The 21,300-nt window shown below is 28.7% G+C and overlaps 1 protein-coding gene across 1 annotated transcript in view; it reads left to right on the top strand.

The window, feature by feature from the left end:
* The first annotated feature begins 14,237 nt into the window (after positions 1 to 14,237).
* LOC126840910 (muscarinic acetylcholine receptor gar-2) overlaps positions 14,238 to 21,300 on the top strand; it is an 89,807-nt gene continuing 82,744 nt past the window's right edge. The window contains exon 1 of the mRNA XM_050576921.1: positions 14,238 to 14,449. The gene's annotated coding sequence lies outside the window, so the exon portion shown is untranslated. The remainder of the gene's footprint in view (positions 14,450 to 21,300) is intronic.

The following is a 21,300-nucleotide window of genomic DNA, read 5'->3' as shown; positions in this document are numbered from 1 at the left end:
AAAAATATGATGACCTACGTCACAACACTTCGCCCTTTTGCATCATTTAAACACGGCAATAACATGTTCGGCGTTTCATCGAAATGTAACTCGGTGTAGGAGTAAATTTGTTTCCTATAAAAAAAAAAAAAGAAAGAAACATTCAATTTGAAATTGACAAAAATATATTATTTTGCGTTTCTGTTTTCAGAGTATACATTACATGTACATGTAATGTACATATTATATATCGTTAAAAAATGACGCAGGCTAAAAATTATTTATACTTTCTTACATCTCAATTGAACCAGATCCTGATTCGAGGCGAAGAGTGGAAATCGTACTTATTATTATTAAGTGTTTTTTTTTTTTTTTACAAAAATTATGCAAATCAATTTAATATATAACCACGCTTCGCGGGGGAAACTTTGAAATAAAAACCACTCTGAACTTAAAATGACTTTAAGTGTTCGGGTTCCATTGCCGAGTGGTTAGTGTATTTTCATTAAATCTTGTTTTGGGTGTGTGAAATGCCACTGATAAATTTTCGATGGTAAAAGAAGACAAATAGAATATAATGAAGGTATTTTGTAAATTTCCGAAATCAATGAGGCCGTATGAAATCAGGTTACATAGACAGTTAAATAGAATAAAAAAATATAGAGACTACCAAAGCCTACGCCGTTACAGCAACGCCCGGGAAAATGCTCCCTTCTTTGATTTAAAATGTTCTGCGGTTAACTGCAGCTGCCGCGCTACATTTCCCTTCTTGATGGTGTAATATTTTAGGCAAAAGCGCAAAGATTTACTTCTATTTGAATTTCGAACGTCTCTCCCCGCCGACCGAATGGGGTATAATATACAGATCTACTTCTACAGTAGAAAGACAAATTATCCCCGTACAACTTTTCCGTGCAATAATTTTTATACTGATTAAGGCAGTGCTTATTTAAAAAAAAAAAGAATTTCTAAATAGAAGTAAAAGGTGAAGGAAGTTTTAGAAGAAAAATATAATATAGCTATACCAAACTATGATAACGATAAAAAAACTATATTGTAGAATATCCAATAGTACAAAATGTAAGTCGTTATAAAACCAAGCAATATTTAAGAAAAATTGTGTTTTTTAATAATAATAATTATAGTTATAATCTTCCAATTTACCTACATAAAACAACTATATTATTTTGTACACATTTCTACATAAATATGTGCATCATACATTATAATATATAAAAATAATTATTAATCCATTATTTTTTATCATTAGCGCCAAATTAATTAACTTTTTAACTAAAATATTTATCTATATAATCTGTTATTTTTTAGTATGATTTATTTCATTAGTTATTTAAGCAAATTATATTTTCCTGTACTTGACGCTTCTCACTAAACATTATCTTGTAATTAGGTAAGGTTGAAAATTGTGGTGTAAAAGAATTTTAGTACCCATTATTTTATCGGTTTTTTATGTACTAAAAGTACTTAAGAACTCAGCTATAAACCAAATAGGTATTTTTAATTTTGTTGTAAGGGGGAAGAGTTTTTGACTGAAAACAAGTTACTTTGTGTATTAAGTTTTGATAACATATTTTATTATATTGTCATGTATAAATTATTTGTATGTTAGTGAAGTGAAAAAACCGTGAGAAAAACAAGTATTAACTCGTTTTATATTTTTTTCCACGTTATATTTAAGCAAATGTCTTATTTATCTTAGCTGCAGATAAACTTGCAATTATAATTTAACTATAAACTTGTTAATGTTGTATGATCTGTAATATTTTAACCAATTAAACGCATTATATGGCTAAATATATAAATGATTATTACATGCAAAGCCGATGTGGGATTATTTTGCAGCAAACTACGCCACAATAAACAAAGGAAAATGCTATTAATTTATTAAAACCGTTAAAATTAAATTTTACACGGTTACTAGTGTCCACTTCAACTATGCAATAACAAAATTCAATTTTTAAATAAATATTCTATTCAATTGTCAACGCTTGTTCGCTTCCCAATGTCTAAACTCTTAAAAAAATGAAATATTAGGGACACGTAAATACTGATGGTCGACAACTTATGAACTATGAATGTATTCATAATTATTGGACAGTTTTTATTCGAATTTTTTTTTTTGTAATAACTACATGGCTTACTATTGATTTTTTATATTTTTCTGTTTATTGACAGAAGAAAATGTATATTTAATAGTTAGTAGTTAGCTATGATAGACATTAAATTTTAAATAAAAACAAAGAGATGAACAAAATCTTCTCAATCTATCATACTAAATTCAAGTGACATGGCTTAATTGCTGTTCGCATTTTTAGGCAATTTAGTCAGTAATAATAACAATTGTACTTAAATCTTGTATTTATCTTATACAAATTATAGTTACCTATTGTTTCAAAGGTTTGTTGATTCGCTCACGTTTAAATAATTAATGTGGCCGTTCATGAAATGTTGGCCAAAATAATAAAAAGAGCAACTAATTACAAACACAAATAAAATATTAATAGGAGTTAATTTTTCTTTTAAATTTCTGTTTTTAATTTAAACCATGACATAATTTTTAATGTCTTGACTGTGACAAACGTCAAACTATTAAGCTCTTTTCACATTGAAATAGGTATTACATTCTAATAGTGTTCACGAAATTTTGTTTTTTTTTAAAGACCATTGTTATGCTAACCCTATTATACCCGTACACTTCTATCTAATTTCTGATTACTCGGCTTCGAGTTAAGCTTATTGTAAACGCAATAACCTCGAGGCTATACTGTATTACAGCATAGACAATGTAAAAAATATTCATTACAAGGACGAGGGTCGGTAACACAAACACGCCCGTTTAGTCTCTTGTTTAGTAAGTGACAAAAAATAATAATAAACTCTCGACCGTTGACAACAAACGATAAAGCGTGAGTATTAATTTTTTTTAACATTTCTTTCTTATTCGTACTCAAAACCAGTGATAATCAATTATAATCTTTTATACTTAAATTGCTTTAGCAATTAAACTTAGTAGGTACAACGATTTTTTTTTGCTCAAAACGACCCTGGTATTATTAATTTTAAATATTTTCCATAAGAACCGTTCACTATACAGTGCGGTTTCTTACCTATGCGTTTTTCGATTTTGGAAATTCTGCCTTGCCATCAGAAGGGTTTGAGAAAAAAAACCGACCCCCCGTAATAATATTCTATAGTATCAGTTGGACGGCAGACGATTGATATGGTTTTCGGTTAGGTAAACGGTCAACACTCGACCTCATACGATTTGGTGTCGGATATGCATTATAAGTACCCACATAATACATTTACATGTATTCGTTAAAGGTGTATTGTAAAAGATGAGTGCACTATGCTTTCGCTTACATTTCGCATGTTTAATTCGGCGGCTGGGGATTATTTTGGCTCGCCTTGCCGTTTGAAAATAATTAAAAAACATTCCCCCGCACGATTAGCATTAAACATTTTACTTACCGTAAGCTTCGTGTTGTTGTAAAATGAAAATGTTTTTTAATTTTTATAATCTGTAGCGAGTGTCTGAAAAAAAATATCCAGGTTAATATTACGTGGTTGTACAAAAATGATTTAAATTTTGCACGTTTTCCAACAGTCATATAAACATTCGGATTTGGTTGCTAATATTATTATTTTAAATTCATACCATTTCATACCAGCTAGATACATATTTGCCATGCATGCTCAGTTTTGTTATTTTATCGACATCATTATTTTTCTAAAGCATTTTTTCATAAATAAAATATTGTTATAATGGCGAATTCGTATTAGCAAATAATTTCGAATTGAACAATTTTACAAACTTTCAAATTTTTGTTGTTTTTTTTTTTTACACTTGCACGCTTTTTAAACAGGGATTTTTACATTTTCGTTTTAAGCTGCACAACGTAAACAGTTAACAAGTTCGTATAATATTACTTCAATTCCTATTATTAAAACTATTCATATCGTTGTACATTGGCTGCTGTAAATCTTATATTTTACATTTTAGTCTTAATTATAAATAACTTAAAAAAACGAAAACACACATTACTAGCAGCACTACTTTTTTTTTATTAAAAAAATGAGTGGTTCCTTTATACGTAGGCGTATGATTATGTTAAAATATATACATGTTATTTTGTTTTATAAAAATCTACTGTTAATAAACTTGTCAATAAACTATTCTTTAAAAATTTATTAACTACCATGTTGAAAAATTCGTGTGCTAATTGGAAGGTATAAATGTTGGTTAAACCTTTGAAATATAATCAACCAGATGCACATGAAATACTTTAATACGTTTCTGTGTAATGAGTGATCTGTTACCTTTGATAAAGTCTGCTTCATTACCGTTAAAAAATAACATTCGTTTTATCTACGTGGTGGGGAAAAATACCTTTTTTTTAATTTAGCGATAAAAAATGGACGCATTCACAAATTCTGGAATTTAACAGGAAAGGGTTTTTTACGGTTTAGTTACTAGAAACCTTTTGTTTCCACTGTAGTACGGTTATAACCATTTCAGACCAAATTTTAATCTCGAAATAATTTTTTAGGTCACATAGATCTCGGTTTGTGTATAAACATTTAAAGAGGTTTTACATTTTACACATACAAGTAGACTAATAGTTTTTTATTTAAAAAAAAAAACAAGGACTTGTACGATTGACAAATGATAAACTTTAAGTAAAACAACAAATCCGACTAAATTTAAATAGCTATTTTTTTTAAAAAAAAGTTTAAGCATCTGGTAAATGAATTGTTTGCTTTTTAAATAACGTTGCAGATACAATTTATAAAATAATAATAATCGTTTTAATTTTTAAATATCCGATTTTCTTTCGGAATTGCATCGACTGTGCCATTACGAGGTGCCTAATTATTTTAGCATTAAGGAAACGTTTAACCTTATCTTAAAGTACCAGCGAGGCAGTCATCCAAGTCGTTCCTTTTACATTCCATATAATTTTAAATTGTGCGATACACTTCGGGATGTAATTTACAGAGTTTTCAAATACTGTTATCCCACGAGAATACTCGAATTCGCCTTTGTACGGATTATTAAGTTAACTAGTCAACCATTTTGCGGCAAGACCTTAATTAGTGAAACGTGTCCAACGCTGAATTTGTTGTTAATTTTCAAATGTTAACCTAAAAATAGAACGAATCCAAAGTTTTAACTTTGTTCTCCGACAATTAAACACCTACATCAGTTGATCGTTTATTTTCTGTTTTTTTTTCAGTTGGAAATTTAAACATAACATAGTAAAAAAACAACCAAATAGTTTATTTTTAAAATACTTCCTAAAAAAAACTTTGTAGATCAGTATGGCAATAAATAATTCGGAAAAAGTTCAGTTCCTGCATCACTAAGTTATAATTCATACTTAAGTATGTATTTAAAATTCTTAACTTTTGTACTAGGCGACAAAACGTGCCTAGTGTTTTTTAATGTTTTATTTAGTTATTTGGCCACTTCTGAAAATTAGATGGAAGCTACGCTTTAGCCTATAGGATTATTGTAACAAACATAACTTCTCAACTATAGGCAGGATTAGGCAAAAGATAAATGCTGAGTTGCACAAAACTTGATTGGTTCAATTAACCTTGTTAAAACTGATCACATAAAGCCTGTAGAACCAATAACGTTTTGTGCAACCCAGCATAAGTGTACTTGATGCAAAGTACAAAGGGATAGAAAGTGATATTACAACTCCCGCTCTTAAACTAAATGCATAAATCAATAAATGTAAAATTACATAAACATCTAATACAAATTAGGAGACTAATTATTGATACAAATTGTATGAAAATCAGTCAAGTCATAATGATCGGAAATTATACTGTTTTTGTACTATTAAACTACCAAATCAAATAATATATGAATGACATTTCAATTTTAATATTATTAGGACACTAATAATATTATTTATAAAATATTTATATTTTTATAAATATTTTGCAACATTTTGTATACAAGTGAACAAACCATAAAAATATATTTATATTTTTTATTTTACGAATATATTATACTTATAAGAGCAATTATATGCTTGAACTCAACATACTATGCTGTTACGCACATTATTCAATTAAAACTACACGAGCATGCATGCTTTTTTGCATGACATAATTAAACGATAGTATTTTATTTTAACGCTCAGAAGCATATATTTTTAATCAAAAAAATGTAATGTAAGTAACATTATTTATATTTTAATACTTCTGCAATTGTTCTTGTATTGATTGCCCGTTAAAATCTAAACAAATATTATACGGCTAACGAATTTTTTTTTCTGTTCAACAATATTGTAGGTCTAACACAATTTAAACTATAGATCATACAATAGAAAATGTTGATACCGTTATCAGAGGCTACCCCTGAAGTGGTTATTTTAAGGTTTTGCTTAAAACACACATGTAGTTGGCGAGTTCAAAAATATTTTTTTTTTCTTAAAGAAATTACCGAAATATTAACAAAAAAAAAAACAATGTGTAACGTTTTCGATAAATTTCCTGGACATTATGGGTCATACTTAATAAAATGTTAAGTACGATATATATAAAATATATATTAAGTTAGTTAGTTTGTTATTTAGGGAGTTATACTACAACGTTCTGAACATCCCACAATAAAATAATCATTTAAATAATTTTCAGTATAAGCTAAACAAAAAATTGATTGTACGAAAAAATAATTTACAACATAAACCATTACAAAGAGATAATAGTTAAATAGAGTCAAGCAATTAGTAAATCTGAAAACGATTTTATCACTTTAAAATTTCAGGATAGTACATATGAAACTTTGATAATCGCAGATTTACATTGAAGCACCTGAACCAGCTGAAGTACTTGGGAATTTTGGCAGTATTGCCTACTCATTAATAATTCTCAATTCAACTACTTTTATTGTCCGTTCGTCTTTCCTCTCCAATGTCCAACATTCTCTTCTATGTATATCATCATTCACTGTTCATTGCTTGCCTCACATCAGCTTTAAAAAATTTCTCTTCAACTTAAAAAAGATATCGTCTTGTCAATCAACACCAATGTTGTCTCTTTTCACATTGCTCAACTACATGAATAAATTCTGAATAAAATATTTATAAAAGTTTACTTCACTCCGTCGATAAATATTGATAGACTGAGGTTATTCCTGCTCCTCTCCTATGGTATTTCTTAACCACATTGACAATGAAGAGCTATCTATAGAATAAAAAAAATAATTTGAATAATTCTTGATTCGTTTGCTGTACGGTTGGCTAATTATCTTAATTGTCAACCACAGAGTTATAAAAACAAATTACCATAGAATAATAATTGTTGTTGTTATTTTAGCTTCGGTGCGGAGCTGAGAAGGTATTGTTTTTACAATGATGTGTTTTTTTTTTGTTTTTTTTTTGTCTGGACCCACGATATCTCGTAAACCGCTGAACCGATTTTTCCATATAGCAACTCTATAGATCAGAAATCATACCTGAAACGAACTTATTTGGGCCAAAAATTAAAAAAGTCACCCCTTCTTCATCAAAATCGATAAAAACACAAAAAAAAATTACCAATTTTTCAACTTAAAATTACGATGATAAAAAACTTTTTTAAAAATAGTCGAAAATGTTCCAAATTTATATGAATTGTTCTTTAAACATAGTACTATTGATAAACATTAACAAACCAAAAAAATATCATAAACCCTTTCCCTTAGAAGGGATAGAATTTTTTTCTTTATTTCACTTTTTCAAGCACAGTTTTAAAGATTTAGATCAGAAAATTAGATCAAAAGTAGATCTAAAATGGAATTATAACATATACGATTTTCTCAAAAATCTGTAGTCAAGTTTTTTTTTTTATTGAAGAAAGACCCCAAAAATAGGGTACATTTACACTTTGGCCGTAGTCAGTTTCTTGGTTGCTATGTGTGTGTGAATCAACAGTCAACAGGTAATGAAAATATTTTCATTATATTGTTTTTTACGATAAATGGGTAACTATGACAGTACATTTTTATAGACAGACGATCAACCCTTATCGTATCCACCCTGCACAAGACTAAATATTAAATTTTAAGTACATTATTGCTGGTCCCACGATATCTTCTAAACCACTATAACTATAGAATGTGTTGAAACTTTCGCGGATTGAAATATCACATAACTATAACTAGTTTGAACATACTATCCACAGATTCGCATCGAAGCGTTTATTTAAAAGTGATTTCATCACTTTCAGTTATAATAAAATCTGTAGACTTGTGACCTCTCCGTCCCCACTATGCCCCGACCCCACTGTACTGGTTTTTTTTTTAATATAAAAATTATATTTTATTATGAGATTTTTCAAAGGGGAAAAACTTTTTCGCTGTAGTAAAACTTAAATGTTTTTTATTTTATTTAAAAGAAAACAAATTGTTATATTATTTATGTAAAATATATTTTGTAACTCGTCATGAATTCTTTGGTTAACATTATGTATGTACTACAAATAGAATCCAAAGTATGCGTAAAATGTAAAATTTGGGTCTTCATTTCGGTCGTTATTTATAATACAACAGAGTATTTCATTGTGGAACAGAATTTTCGGATTTCAAGTTACCTATTTACTAGGAAGTTTATTATCGAGGTAACGAATGGGGGAAATCATTGTTCACATAAACTAGTAAAGCACATCAAAATAAAATATTTGATGCCACAATAAAAACCGTATACACATATAACTGAAACTTCTCATTTCTCCCATTTATGGTTTATCAAACTATGACTGTTTTCTTTAAATGTATAATAGTAATTATAATGAAAAACATTTATAATACTTATGTACTTTATTATAGTAATTGTATATTCTCATTACTGCCTAAGATAATACAAACCATTTATCAGCGCAATATATGTAAACGAGACAAGTCAAGTATACAAATACACATGATAATATTACTTAATGTATATAAATGTCGAGTGATAACAATATTAACGACTTAGAAAATTGTTTAAATACATTATTTCATGGGAAAAAAGTAGAAAAGAAGTTTGCGAGTTTAATAGAAATGACGCGAAAATGTAATTATGTGAAATATGTTGTGTTTGGAACCTTTACTTAAAAAACCTCATTAAATAAGGTAAATGGAAGTGAATTCTGAGAGACTGGTATAGAGACTAATATAAAGAAATTGTAAGTTTATCTCAATGTACGTTGTAGTATAATTACTTTACATTTTTAGGTAGTTATAAAAGATTTAACACTTTATATTTAAGGGAATTGAAGCGGACAAGTTTTAAGAAGTTTTATATTGGCAATAATTAAGAAAAAATGGGTTTTAATAAATTTCGACCATGTCAACATATTAACAAATTCATTTTTGAAAGCTTCAAATTATATTATTATAATTTGAATATTATACTAAGCCTATATATTTTTTTTTGAATGATTAAACGCCATTATGGTAGTAATTTAGAACTAAACGCCTTATAAATTAAGCATACTTAATGGTCTGATTTAAATACTGTAAAGTGATTTGAGATTTTTGGTTACTTTACAAGATTATGTAAAAACCCGATTTTCATTTATAAAATTTCCATTTTTTTTATAAAAAAAAATAAATTAGAACATTTTGCAATATCAAAAAACAATTATTTTTCATAAAAAAAGTAAAAAATCAAACATCCGTTTCCTACATAACCCAGTCAATGGTCAAAGAACTCGAATCGCTTTACAGAATTAAAAAATTAAAATTTAACTATCCTAAGTAATTGAAATTTCAACAGGCTTTTTGGCTAAAACGTCAAAAAACAGACCGCTTTAAATCCTCTTAAATACTTCTATAATATAGTATTTAGCCGCATAGTATAAAATATATATATATATATAGTACTAAACCAGAGTACAGTTTGAAATTTATAATAGTTTTTTAATACTTTTAGTCGATTAAGTAAATCAGAAAAACAAAAACTACTAATAGGTATATTTGTACTTAACACGGCGTTTTGTGTATGCAATACTGATACATCAATTAATTAGGTCTCGTCCAACTTGTACATAAAACTGTATACCTCGCACAGGACAAAACAAATTATTATATTATATCGCTATTTAAGCTAACTTTTTATATGCTTAAAACCATTTCTCGACAAATATAAGTATATTCTAGTTATTGATAATATTATTTTACTATTAAACCTAAAGTATAATAACATGTAATAGGTAATCAATCAGGTTCACCAAGAAATGTTTTTTTTTTGATATTATTGGTTAAGTACTTATCATATCAACGAGTGTATATGCTTCATAACAACTGATAAACAAATCTGTAATATAAAAATAATTAATGATGTACTAATGTATACGAATGGTAACAAAAATGATTCTAAAAAAAGCATTCTACGATAGGTTAAGATAATATAAAAGTGCTACTACAGTGGGTTATTAGAAAAATATACCTGCTAAACAATGTATAAGTATATATTTTTTTCTATAAAATGGTATTTATTTACAAAAACCTACTTTTTTTTATTGTATTGTGTTCTTGCGTTATTGTTCTGGTACAATGGAGTACGAGTTGACAAAAGACATATTTTGTGCATGTATTGTATTATTTGAAATCGTTGATGAATTTAACAAAAGTTTTGTTACGTTGAAAATTGTACAGTTTCAACAAACGTCAAATTACATTTTTTAAATGCCTCAACGAATAATATATGCTGACTGAATGAATTTATGCACCACATTTATCCAAATCTAATCAGTGTAAAAAAAAAAAATAGTATAGTTTTAAAACGATGAAAATATGAATGTTATTAATTAAATGATAGTTTACATATGTATATAATATAAATTATATGTATAAAAATACACATAGTTGTTATTTCGTAGTGGAGGTATTTCGTTTAATTTTGTGTAAAACGACTAACGAGTAATACTATTATTTAACTACACAATTTCAAACATTTTATATTTAAACAAAAGTTAACGATTCAACCTAAATACATCTCATAACTGACGTGCAGTGCCTATATAAAGGACGTGTTGAGTGTGTTCACTTAAAATCCGTAGGAATCGGATGACATCGATATATCGAGTGACCCGCATTGTACTTGACCTATAATCTTATGAATTTTCAATAGCGCATTGCATTGTTTAAGAACCGTCAAAAAAGTTAACCGTGTTTACCTTTTAGTGGTTTTTAAACAATATATTCTGAATGACGATTAAGAGTAACTGCCGCTGTCACATACTTTAAATGTGTTCAATATACGCCGCTGAATTAAATATTTTTATACAATGTCCGCCTTTGATAATGTAGAATACACCCATTGTATTGGTAATGTATAATTCAACAGATATATTTTATTAATGTGAGGGATGATCAATTGGACAAAAGTTCAAGTCATAACGGCCTAAACATATGAAAAATGTATATAAAACATATACGTTCATGTATCGGAAAAGTCTTTATAACCTAAATGTAATATAACCTAGAACCTAAACAAGAATCTAATCAATTCATTTCAACTATTATAGATCTGTACGGCCTTACATCTACCAGCTTTTTGTTGAAAAACATATTTTTGTTTTAAAGTTACTTAAGAAAAAAAACACATTGATACTTGAATAAAGTTAATTATAAAGTTATAAAGTTATAGCATTATTTATATTCAGCAATATTAACAGGCAATAGTTAAAGATCACAAGAACCGGTCCATTTAAAATTCCGACCAGATCAAATGATAAATTTACTTAACTTATCAACGTGAGCAATATAGGTGCAATTTTTAAAAAAACGTTAGTAATTTCAAACGTAAATCTTTTTAATTTTAGTATTCCTAGTTTATTAACATTGATTTCATCAATACGGTTTGAGAAAACTGTTAGGGGTATAACATATGTGAATCCACATTTTAAACATTGCTTCTAGTCATTGACTTGAAAAAACAATACAGTTCTACAAGAGTAGGATAACTCACTTAAAAGATCTGGATTTGTTGTGCACACAAAAACAATCTGAACAAATACAAAACAGATTCAATGGTGTATTAGTCTTAGCGTTTGTGAAAATTGGTTGTTGTAAGAAGTATTTTTTATTTACTAACCGCTTGGAACTTAACACTGTTTTTAAATTAAACAAATTTTATATTTGATTTGCCCAGAAAAATAAAACACAGTATGTTTCTTTGAGGGCGAAGCACTATTTTACTTTGTGATTATATTTTGCTCGTATCTTAATGTTCATGTGTGAGCGTGTATTTGTGACTTATCAATGAAAAATAAATACTGTTTCTTCTCTTTAGTTAAACTTAATAAAAGTTTTTTTTTTTTAGTTTCGAATTATATTTGTATTAATTATCTAATTAAAAATCAAGAATCGTTTAAAAAAAAAAGGTCTGACTCATCGCCAATAAATGAAAACTTATACATTTTCTCAGAAGCCATATTTGGTGAACTGGAAATATAATCGTTTTTAACGGCCACGTTTCACCCACATTTGCCCTAAAACATTTTTTTTTTTTTTTTTTGAAAATAGAAATGTCTTTATTATATTATATTTACATCTATAGAAAATATATGCACAACAGTAAATGGGTAAACAGTAAAAAAAAGAAAATTAATAATATAGCTTGAAAAACATGCAGTAGGGGGGCACCCAATGGAGCAACCTACTTTGAATTTTGAGTTTGTTTATCTAATATTTATTTTTAATTTTTTTTCAATTTTATAATTTATTGGAGGTCTCTACACCATTTCCTTTTTAATCTTCTTGGCGGATTATCAGGGATATGATTAGAATAGAAGTAGCGTATATTAGGGTTAGGGTGAGAGATGAATTTATTATGAAGTTTTTGGTAGGCAGTTTTGGCGATATTGTTTACAGAACTGATTTTTAAAAAAAAAATTTTTTTGGAAAGTTACAATCATTTAAAAATGTTAAAATAGTCGTTATCTCTAAGCTATGTATTGAGCGTTATACTCAGAATAATGAAGAAAACGCACAGTCTCGCCCTTTGAAATATTGTTCTCTTTTAATTTTTACAATGGGTGCTTTTACTCTAAAACCAAAATTAAGCAAGTTAAGCAAGTCTGCTTAAACAAGTTGAGATAAAAAAACATTTTTAAGTCGCTTTCAAGGATGCTGTGATAGTCCAAAAAATAAATTAACTACCAAAATGGAGTCCTAGTTATTGAACTAATAATGACATATCACAGTTAAACCTTTAAATTAAGATTTCGTAAAAATTGCCTATACTTTACTCCTTAAAAATGGGCGGTGCGACGCCCTCTTAAATGTAGTCAAAGAAATATTTTATCAGTACTCGTTTAACTAATTATTTTTTTTTTGTAATTTCTATTATAGCTTATAAAATTAAAATCAATTATTACAAACAAAACTGTTTGTTTATGTATAACCTATATCATACATTCTTTATTAAATCAATTTTTGTAGCCACATTAAAATCAATTTTTCACGCATAAGTATTCATATAATTGTTGCTTGGTAATAAGTCAATTGTTTTTACTTTTATACATAAATTTACTCAACCCTGACACAATAATATATCAAAAGTATACTCCATACAAATTTAGAACTAATACTATTTTTGGAAAAGTCAAAACGCACCGTAGTCTTATGTTAAAACCTAATATGTGCATTTTTTTAGCGGGTTATTTTCGATTTTGAAAGGGAACGAATGAACTTTTAAAATTGTTTGCCCAATGAAGTACGTTTTGTGTACGATTTGTGTTCTGTAAACTAGTTCCGTGAAGCGGTTGGTTCAGATCTTAAAGATATACAGAGTGGTTCATTAAAGATAAGACACTCATTTAAAAAAAAAAAAAAAGGAATTGTTATTTTCTAGTTTATATTTGAAGAAAATGTTGCTTATGTCATTTTACGTTAATATAAAATTACTGTAGATTTAGTATTTTCCAGAGTTCTGTCGACTTTTGAAAGTCAATAGGTATAATTTCAAAAAACACTACCTTCTCCTCTGGCTTTGAAGGTAAACGAAAAACGGCGAACAATTGTCCGGAGTTAAACGATTCTAGGTTTGTTTTATATATTTTTTTTTTTTTACTCTGGTTTTATTTTAATTATTGTATCTTATGTACTTGTGTAGTGTTTTTTTTTTTTTTTTTGAATATTATTATTTCACCCCAAAGTATTCGACGCGGTTGCGACACACCGGCTGCGCTGGATACCCGACCGGCTGTTTAACGTTGTCGGTCTGCCGAGGAAACACAGTGTACGCGTGCAAACCGCCACCGACCAAACGTCTAGTGCGTGCGATTCGACCGCCCGGCAGTCATCCGATTTTGAACCGTTAAAGTTTTCAACAACAACACATACCTACCACTTGGGTAGCCGCCGGTCAAAGTCAGCCTAACCCGCCGGACCGTATACGCATAACGTTGATATTTTTCATCCGGAACACACTGGACTGATCATGCCGATTTATGGCCCTTTAAGGTATTGTTATTATTTCAACGTACTAACAGCGTTTTGGTTGATTTTTTCGGAATCGTCGGGAAACTCTTGCGTACCTGTTGCTGGAGTTTGTTTTGTGTTATATTCGACAATCGGTGAAAAAATACAAGAAGAAAAATATAGTCATAGATAAACACATAGGAAATAGAAAAAATAGACTAAGTGGTTTTATTTCAACGGAAAATTTTTTTTTTAGAATTTTTGAAAAACGCTTAATCGAAAAAAATCGAATGAACTCGTTTTCTTTAAAAATATTTTTTGAAAAACAAAGATATTTTTCATTGTGACAACCAGACAAAACTATTTTCTGAAAAGTATCACGAAATTAGTTTTTTCCTTAACATTGGAGTAGATAGGACAAATAATTGTATTTTTACCCCTCTGAAAAATTAAAGTATTTAAATTTCATACATACAATAATATACTACATTTAGTTAGTATCAAATATTAGTTGTAGTTAACTTTTTTTTATAAAATATATCATGTACTTGTACATGTATGAGTTGGCCGTTCTAATTTAAAAGGTCAAAATTAAAAAAAAAATCCAACACCACGTTCAAAACGACTGTGGTTAGTAATTTGACTAACACGAGATTTAGTTAAAAATCTTTTATGGATTTTTTCCAGATTGTCAAACAAATGTACAGCGTTTTCAAAAATAAATTTACTGCTACTTGTAATTACATTAGTATATAGGCTCGCTATATGCATAAAGAATGAATTATGCATAACTTGACAACTTAAACTCTTCTTTTATTGCCGAGCTCACCACTTCAAATATAAATATTTAATTTGAATTTAAATAAAACATTAATCAAAATCAATTAGTCATAATTTCACACTTTTACTGTTGATATCCCACCGGTGTTTAAAAGTGATGCCAGTCATATTATGACTGACTTTTTGTCTATGTATCGTTCCATGCACGAGTTTGCGTATAACTTCTTACGTTAATGTCTAAACACTGAAGTACTGCAAGATCTGGCCTAGGTCAGAGTGTGCGACCGTAGTATGATTAGAATCTCATTGATAGTTCTATCGAGTTCAACTTTTTTTTGACTAGGTTGATGTCGTGCATGGGAAAATTGACTCCAAGTTCAAGCTCATCCACGTTTTTATCTGAATGAAAATAAACCGATCTTCCGAACGAGTCGATTAGAAACCGAAGCAGCAATTTCAATAGTATCATGCGTGTCTCGGCCTAACGGTCTAGTCGACAAAACGACATTGTAAAAAGTTGTAGTCAAATAATAAAACCATTGATAAAACCACTAATAATAAAAAAAAATCCTAGAGTAAAATGCTAATAACATATTGTTAAATTGTTTTAGGAAAAATTGCATTCACCTATATCCGGTACGTTAATTCGGAATTGTGTTATTCAGCTAAAGGCTCACTCAATGAAGTGTAGAAATCACATAATAATAATAATAATAGTAGATATAATAAACGGATAATACCATCAATATAACCAAATTATCTCTTGTAGCGGCTCTACAATGTAAACTATTTGCCAATAAACAACAAGATCATTATTATTATTAAATTATTATAATTTACCATGGGCTATGGTAATATTTCATGGCGCTCGCAAATGTTCTTAATTCGATCTACTCGTTTTTTTAATCGCTGATTGTATGCATGCTACAAACGGATACAGACAATTGAGTTTGTTGAATTTGCAGTAATTCACACTTCAGTTCAAATTTAATGTGTGCTTGTAAACAAATGAATAACAGCTTATTCCAAACATTCGTGAAAGATTTTTATAGAGCTAGTGCAGCTATCGCAATATAATGCTGGTGTTACAATAGTTTACGTAGTTCATTAAAATGATAAATTTTTCAAATTTGAAGCATGATTATATTAGATTAGGTTGACAGGTGACCCAGAAATATTGTAATTTCAATGTATTTTTCGTTATTTGTATAACGCGCTATGTCAACATTAATGGTGCAATATTATTTTTGGGTTTTATCAAAATACAAGTCAACCTTTCAGACAACAAACACACCTAGTGCCCTAATAAACTTTAGGTTATGTCGTAGGTATAGACACGATATACCTATGTATTTTAATCCTCAAGGATTCGGGTCATTATTTTTCTTTTTTTTTGCGCACCTTAGCACTTTTTACTATATTTTTTTTTTTTACATCATACCGACCCAAGTTAAAGTAAATGCAATCGACAGCTCAATTGTTAAAGTGTTCTTTTTCAGTACCTACTCTTAATATTTAAAAAAAAATGGGCTATTACATTAATAAAACAAATAAGCCTGGAACACAAACAATTCACGTTTTGAAAATCATTAATAAATTCATGACACCTTTAATAACGAATACATTATTTGCTCAATTTTAAATCAACAGACAACATTCCACAGGCGCTGTTGACAAAGTACATAGCATTACATAAACGATACAAATAGTATTGCGGCAACGCACTGTTAGAATTAACACGCGAAATTGTATAAAGTCGTTCGTGCAGTAGCTCAAGTAAGAAAAGTTTTTTTTTTACAAAAGTATTCGGTCGAAAGTGAAAAATACATCTTAACTGTAACAATTTACTGTGTACCAAGTTTGAAGCTAAAATCGCATGTGTACAATTCACGTGTAGAGTCTATTATTGTTAACTATCAAATTATTGGTTTATATTTTGTCCATTGTAGACTTACAACAAAATGAACAATATTGCAATCGGAGTGAACACAAACCGAATGGAAAACGAATATAGGAACAAAATTTTGGTACAAAATCTACCAAAGTCAAAACGTGTATTAAGTTCTGTAAGGATCATCGTTAAACGTAATGGCATACGCACGGGTTCAACTGAACGCGTTATTGTTTTTTTTTTTTTAGTATTTTATTGCATGATTCAATATTTACCTGCCCGACGTGACTCGTGTCTGTATAAACGTATACAAACATTACACTCTAGAATAGATACTACCACGGACAACTTGGGAGTTGGGACAAAATAAATATATATATATGTATAAAAAAGTTTCCCATCGGAACACTAGTGGGGTCTTAATAACAATATTATAGTGATATAATATTATAGTATATTTCAATGTTCATCTCTTCCCTCTTAACAAAAAAAAAACCGTTTTTTTAACTCTATTCGTAGACTCGATTTGTTATTTTATGTTCATCGCATTTTATTTAATATGTTAGCAGTGGACATTGTGTTCTGCAAAGGTCAAATGACTTCACATCATCCGTTCGTTTATCCGTTCAAAAAATCACAGTGTAAAAATGTCCAGTGCGTCACTATTTATGAGGAGCGTACTTCCGAGAACCCTAAAAAAAAAAAAAAAACAATTTCTATCTCTCGAAACACTTAGTAATTTCGTTTAGAGGAAAATACTGTTGGCTAATTTGTTTTCACTCGACTATAATAAAAATACCTATAGTACAGTGTATCGCAAATCGCAATAGACCATGCAGTTTGAAAGGTGTTTGAACTATTTATCGTCCTACGAGCTGTATTAATTGTTTGTTCATTTCATAAGTTGTCATTGCCGATTTCACAACAATTCTGTACCTCAGGTCTAGAAGAGCCAATCTCGTGTATACTAACTTACTGGACTAACGTCGGTTTTTTGACATTTCCGGGGCGATCAGTTTTTCTCTCGTATAGAAAGTCATATTGACTCGAAACCATTACATTGTACTTGAATTCTTATATTGTATGTTTCGATATTTGCCATTACATCGAATAAGTTATACGAGACAATGAGTTTGTAAAATAAGTTAAGAAATAAAAAAAAAATTCTACGAATAATACTTTTTTACTCTACAAAACTAAATAACTCTATCTGCACTAATTTTTTATATTAATCATTCAAAATAAATGATAATTTTGTTTTGTTTTTGTAAAAGATACTTTATATTACTTTAGTAATAGTATTATATGTAGTACATTTATATGTACCGATAAAATACACTTTTACAATAACCCAAATTATTTTATTGTTATAAAAAGTTAGAGCAACAAAATTAGTCCTACAAAATCTTAAAAGTTACATTAAATTGACTTTTAATGACCAACAGAACTATTTTTCCTTCCTTAAATAGCTTAAAAACAAGTTTTTTTTCTAAATGATAGTAAGCTTAAAAGATGTGCATTAATAAATTTTAAGTGTAGTTAGTGGAAAGAAAACGGAAATCGTCACTTTACTACTTAGTACTGTTTTATTTTGAGTCCATTGTTTTTGGTAAACGAACATTTGGGTTCAAAGAGGCACCAGAAAAAGAGGTTACAACTGGAGACAGCGAAATTTTTCAGGATGGCAGACGAAAATTAAAAATAAATGAAATGAAATATCGGAGAAGGAAAGTTAATTTTACCGGGCAGTTAAAACTTAAAGTTGTCACACAATTTTGTATACTACAATTTCGGGACTTACAGAATATAGTGGTAATGTTGAAGCTGATTTGTCATCCTTGCTTAAAAAAAAACACGGCGAGCAAAAACAAAGTGCTAATGATTAAGGTATAACTTAAAATTGTATCAATAGCATGAGGATTAAAACAAAAGTCCTTAGTAGGGAAAATTGAATGTTGACAAAAAAAAAACAGGCACCTACCACAGTGGAAAAAAAAGGTAATGATAAACCTAAATAATGGGTCAGTTCAAATGATTGTCCGCCATTCGAAAAGAAAAATGTTCACAGTTAGCCAGAGAAAAGCAGACAAAGAAACAGCTTTTGTGTGATTGTAATAGATCAATTTTTCAATAGCGGCCTTTTTGGATCAATATTTTCGTTTTCCGGTTCAAAATATTTTTAAAAAACCGTATTGCGAACCCATTAACTCAAAGTCAAGAAAGTATCATCATTTATTTTACATCTCTTATTTTTAAGTCCCTCTTTTTTTTTTAAAGCTGCTCTTTGATTTTATTAATGGTTCTTTTTTATTTAATTTCAATCAACAAATCAAAAATCATGAACAATGACAAGGAAAATAAATCAACAGCAATAATAAAAATACTATGTAAGCATACCGAAATATATAGCAGAACTCGACTACTGACTTTAGAAAATATTGTTACACTTATACAAAACATATCATTGATAACAATCTATTTGTAATAATATTATGGTTAGTTGCTTGGGCAAAATAGTGAATATTTGATGGAAGTCTAAAAAGTTGTTGGGCATTCCACCCAAAGTTTTGACTTTGAAAAGTAGACTTGTAGATGTGTGTACGCTAACTCCACTTATTTTGGATTTAATGCAGAATGAAATTCTGCTTTTTGATTTGTTTAATATTTATTTATATAAGTATTTTTTCTATCTGAAAAATAATATGATATGCTAATCTATCATTAAAACGAAATAGTGAACAACTTTTGATAAACGAAAAATGACCGCAATGATTTTTAGTACTATATTTTTAACCAAACTAGTTAAAAACATACTAAATAAAATAATTGGAACGCAAGAGATATGATAAAACGATCTTGTTTACACATTAACTTGGCTTTAACTTGATTGAACAAGTATTCAATTAAACTTAACGAAAAGCCATTGTCTTGTCCACCTTTGATAGCAGTACGTTACATAGTACTTGTCATAGTAATGTTTATTAATATACTATTTCCTACATATAAGTGTATAATCAATAGGCGATTGGTAGGAAAAATGACAGGATCTGTTACAAAATATACTTAACCGTTCATCTTCCACAGACACAAAGACGCTTCACTTATTTTATATTGACAGTATTACCACGGATCGAATTGACCACCAAGCTCTATTAACTGGATCAGTTGAATTTTGTCAGCTTATACTACATATTATAGATATATAGTTTATGCTAGGTTTACTTGTATCATTCCATCATATGATTATCATAATACAATTATAATCATAAACATTAAACGTTGTTTGAAAAAAATATTATTTGGTTGATGTTTTACAAATAATAACAAAATAAGCTCACAGACAAGAAGATCAGTATTTACAAATTACAAGTAAAAACAGCTATATTGATGGCTTTTATTCATACATTTATAAAGGCTATTTTCGCAAAAAACATTTACAAATAGTAATTAAATACTATTTTTTATTATTACATAAATTAAAATACTACAAGTCGTCTATTTTATATTAAAATAAACGAGTCAAACAATTGACTTGGAAACGTTTTAGCTGAAGATGATTACATTTATTCGTAGAGAAGGCGTTCATTATACATAATGAAAGTGATATACCTACTTAGAAATAATTTTAATATAAAATCATACACATCAAAAATCGCGATAAACGAATATTATGATAAATTTAACAATCACTTTAATTCCTTTCACAGCCGACTCGCAACAGTCAAATAATTGTTCTCAATTTTCAACTCTCAAAAAGCAATTAATGTTATATCATTGTACACTTAAATGATATACTGGTTCTTTCTTCGTCGTTTGTTTATTATTATCAAAATCAACGATCGTCGGCAGTTTTTGTTTTTAATGGGCTTTTATAAAAATGTATACCTACCTACTCTATGTACAGGGTTAGGTTAGGATCCAGATAAATTCAACGAGTTTTCAACAAACATAAAGCGGTATAATTGTTCAACAGCTCTACTGGGCTATATTTTCGCAATTATACTATGTACGGGAGTGTACAAGATTATTCCGTTTTAACATAATAATATATCTTATTAAGATATGTTGTTATCTTAAAACATAATTGGCAAAACGGTAAATAAATGGCTGCACTGTTTGTTTTAGGCACCGATACTGATCTTTACAGAGTTTAAGATGTAATTCATATTACACCTAACCGGAATTTAATACAAAAATGAACTTTTGATTTATGTTGTTATTT

Source organism: Adelges cooleyi, unplaced genomic scaffold (assembly GCF_023614345.1).
Source record: "Adelges cooleyi isolate 19-005CV unplaced genomic scaffold, UGA_ACOO_1.1 ACOO_flye_CR_arks_rails_tigmint_CR_PRNA_376, whole genome shotgun sequence".
In the NCBI taxonomy this organism is placed as follows: Eukaryota; Metazoa; Arthropoda; class Insecta; order Hemiptera; family Adelgidae; genus Adelges; species Adelges cooleyi.
This window is presented reverse-complemented; position numbering and strand designations above follow the sequence as displayed.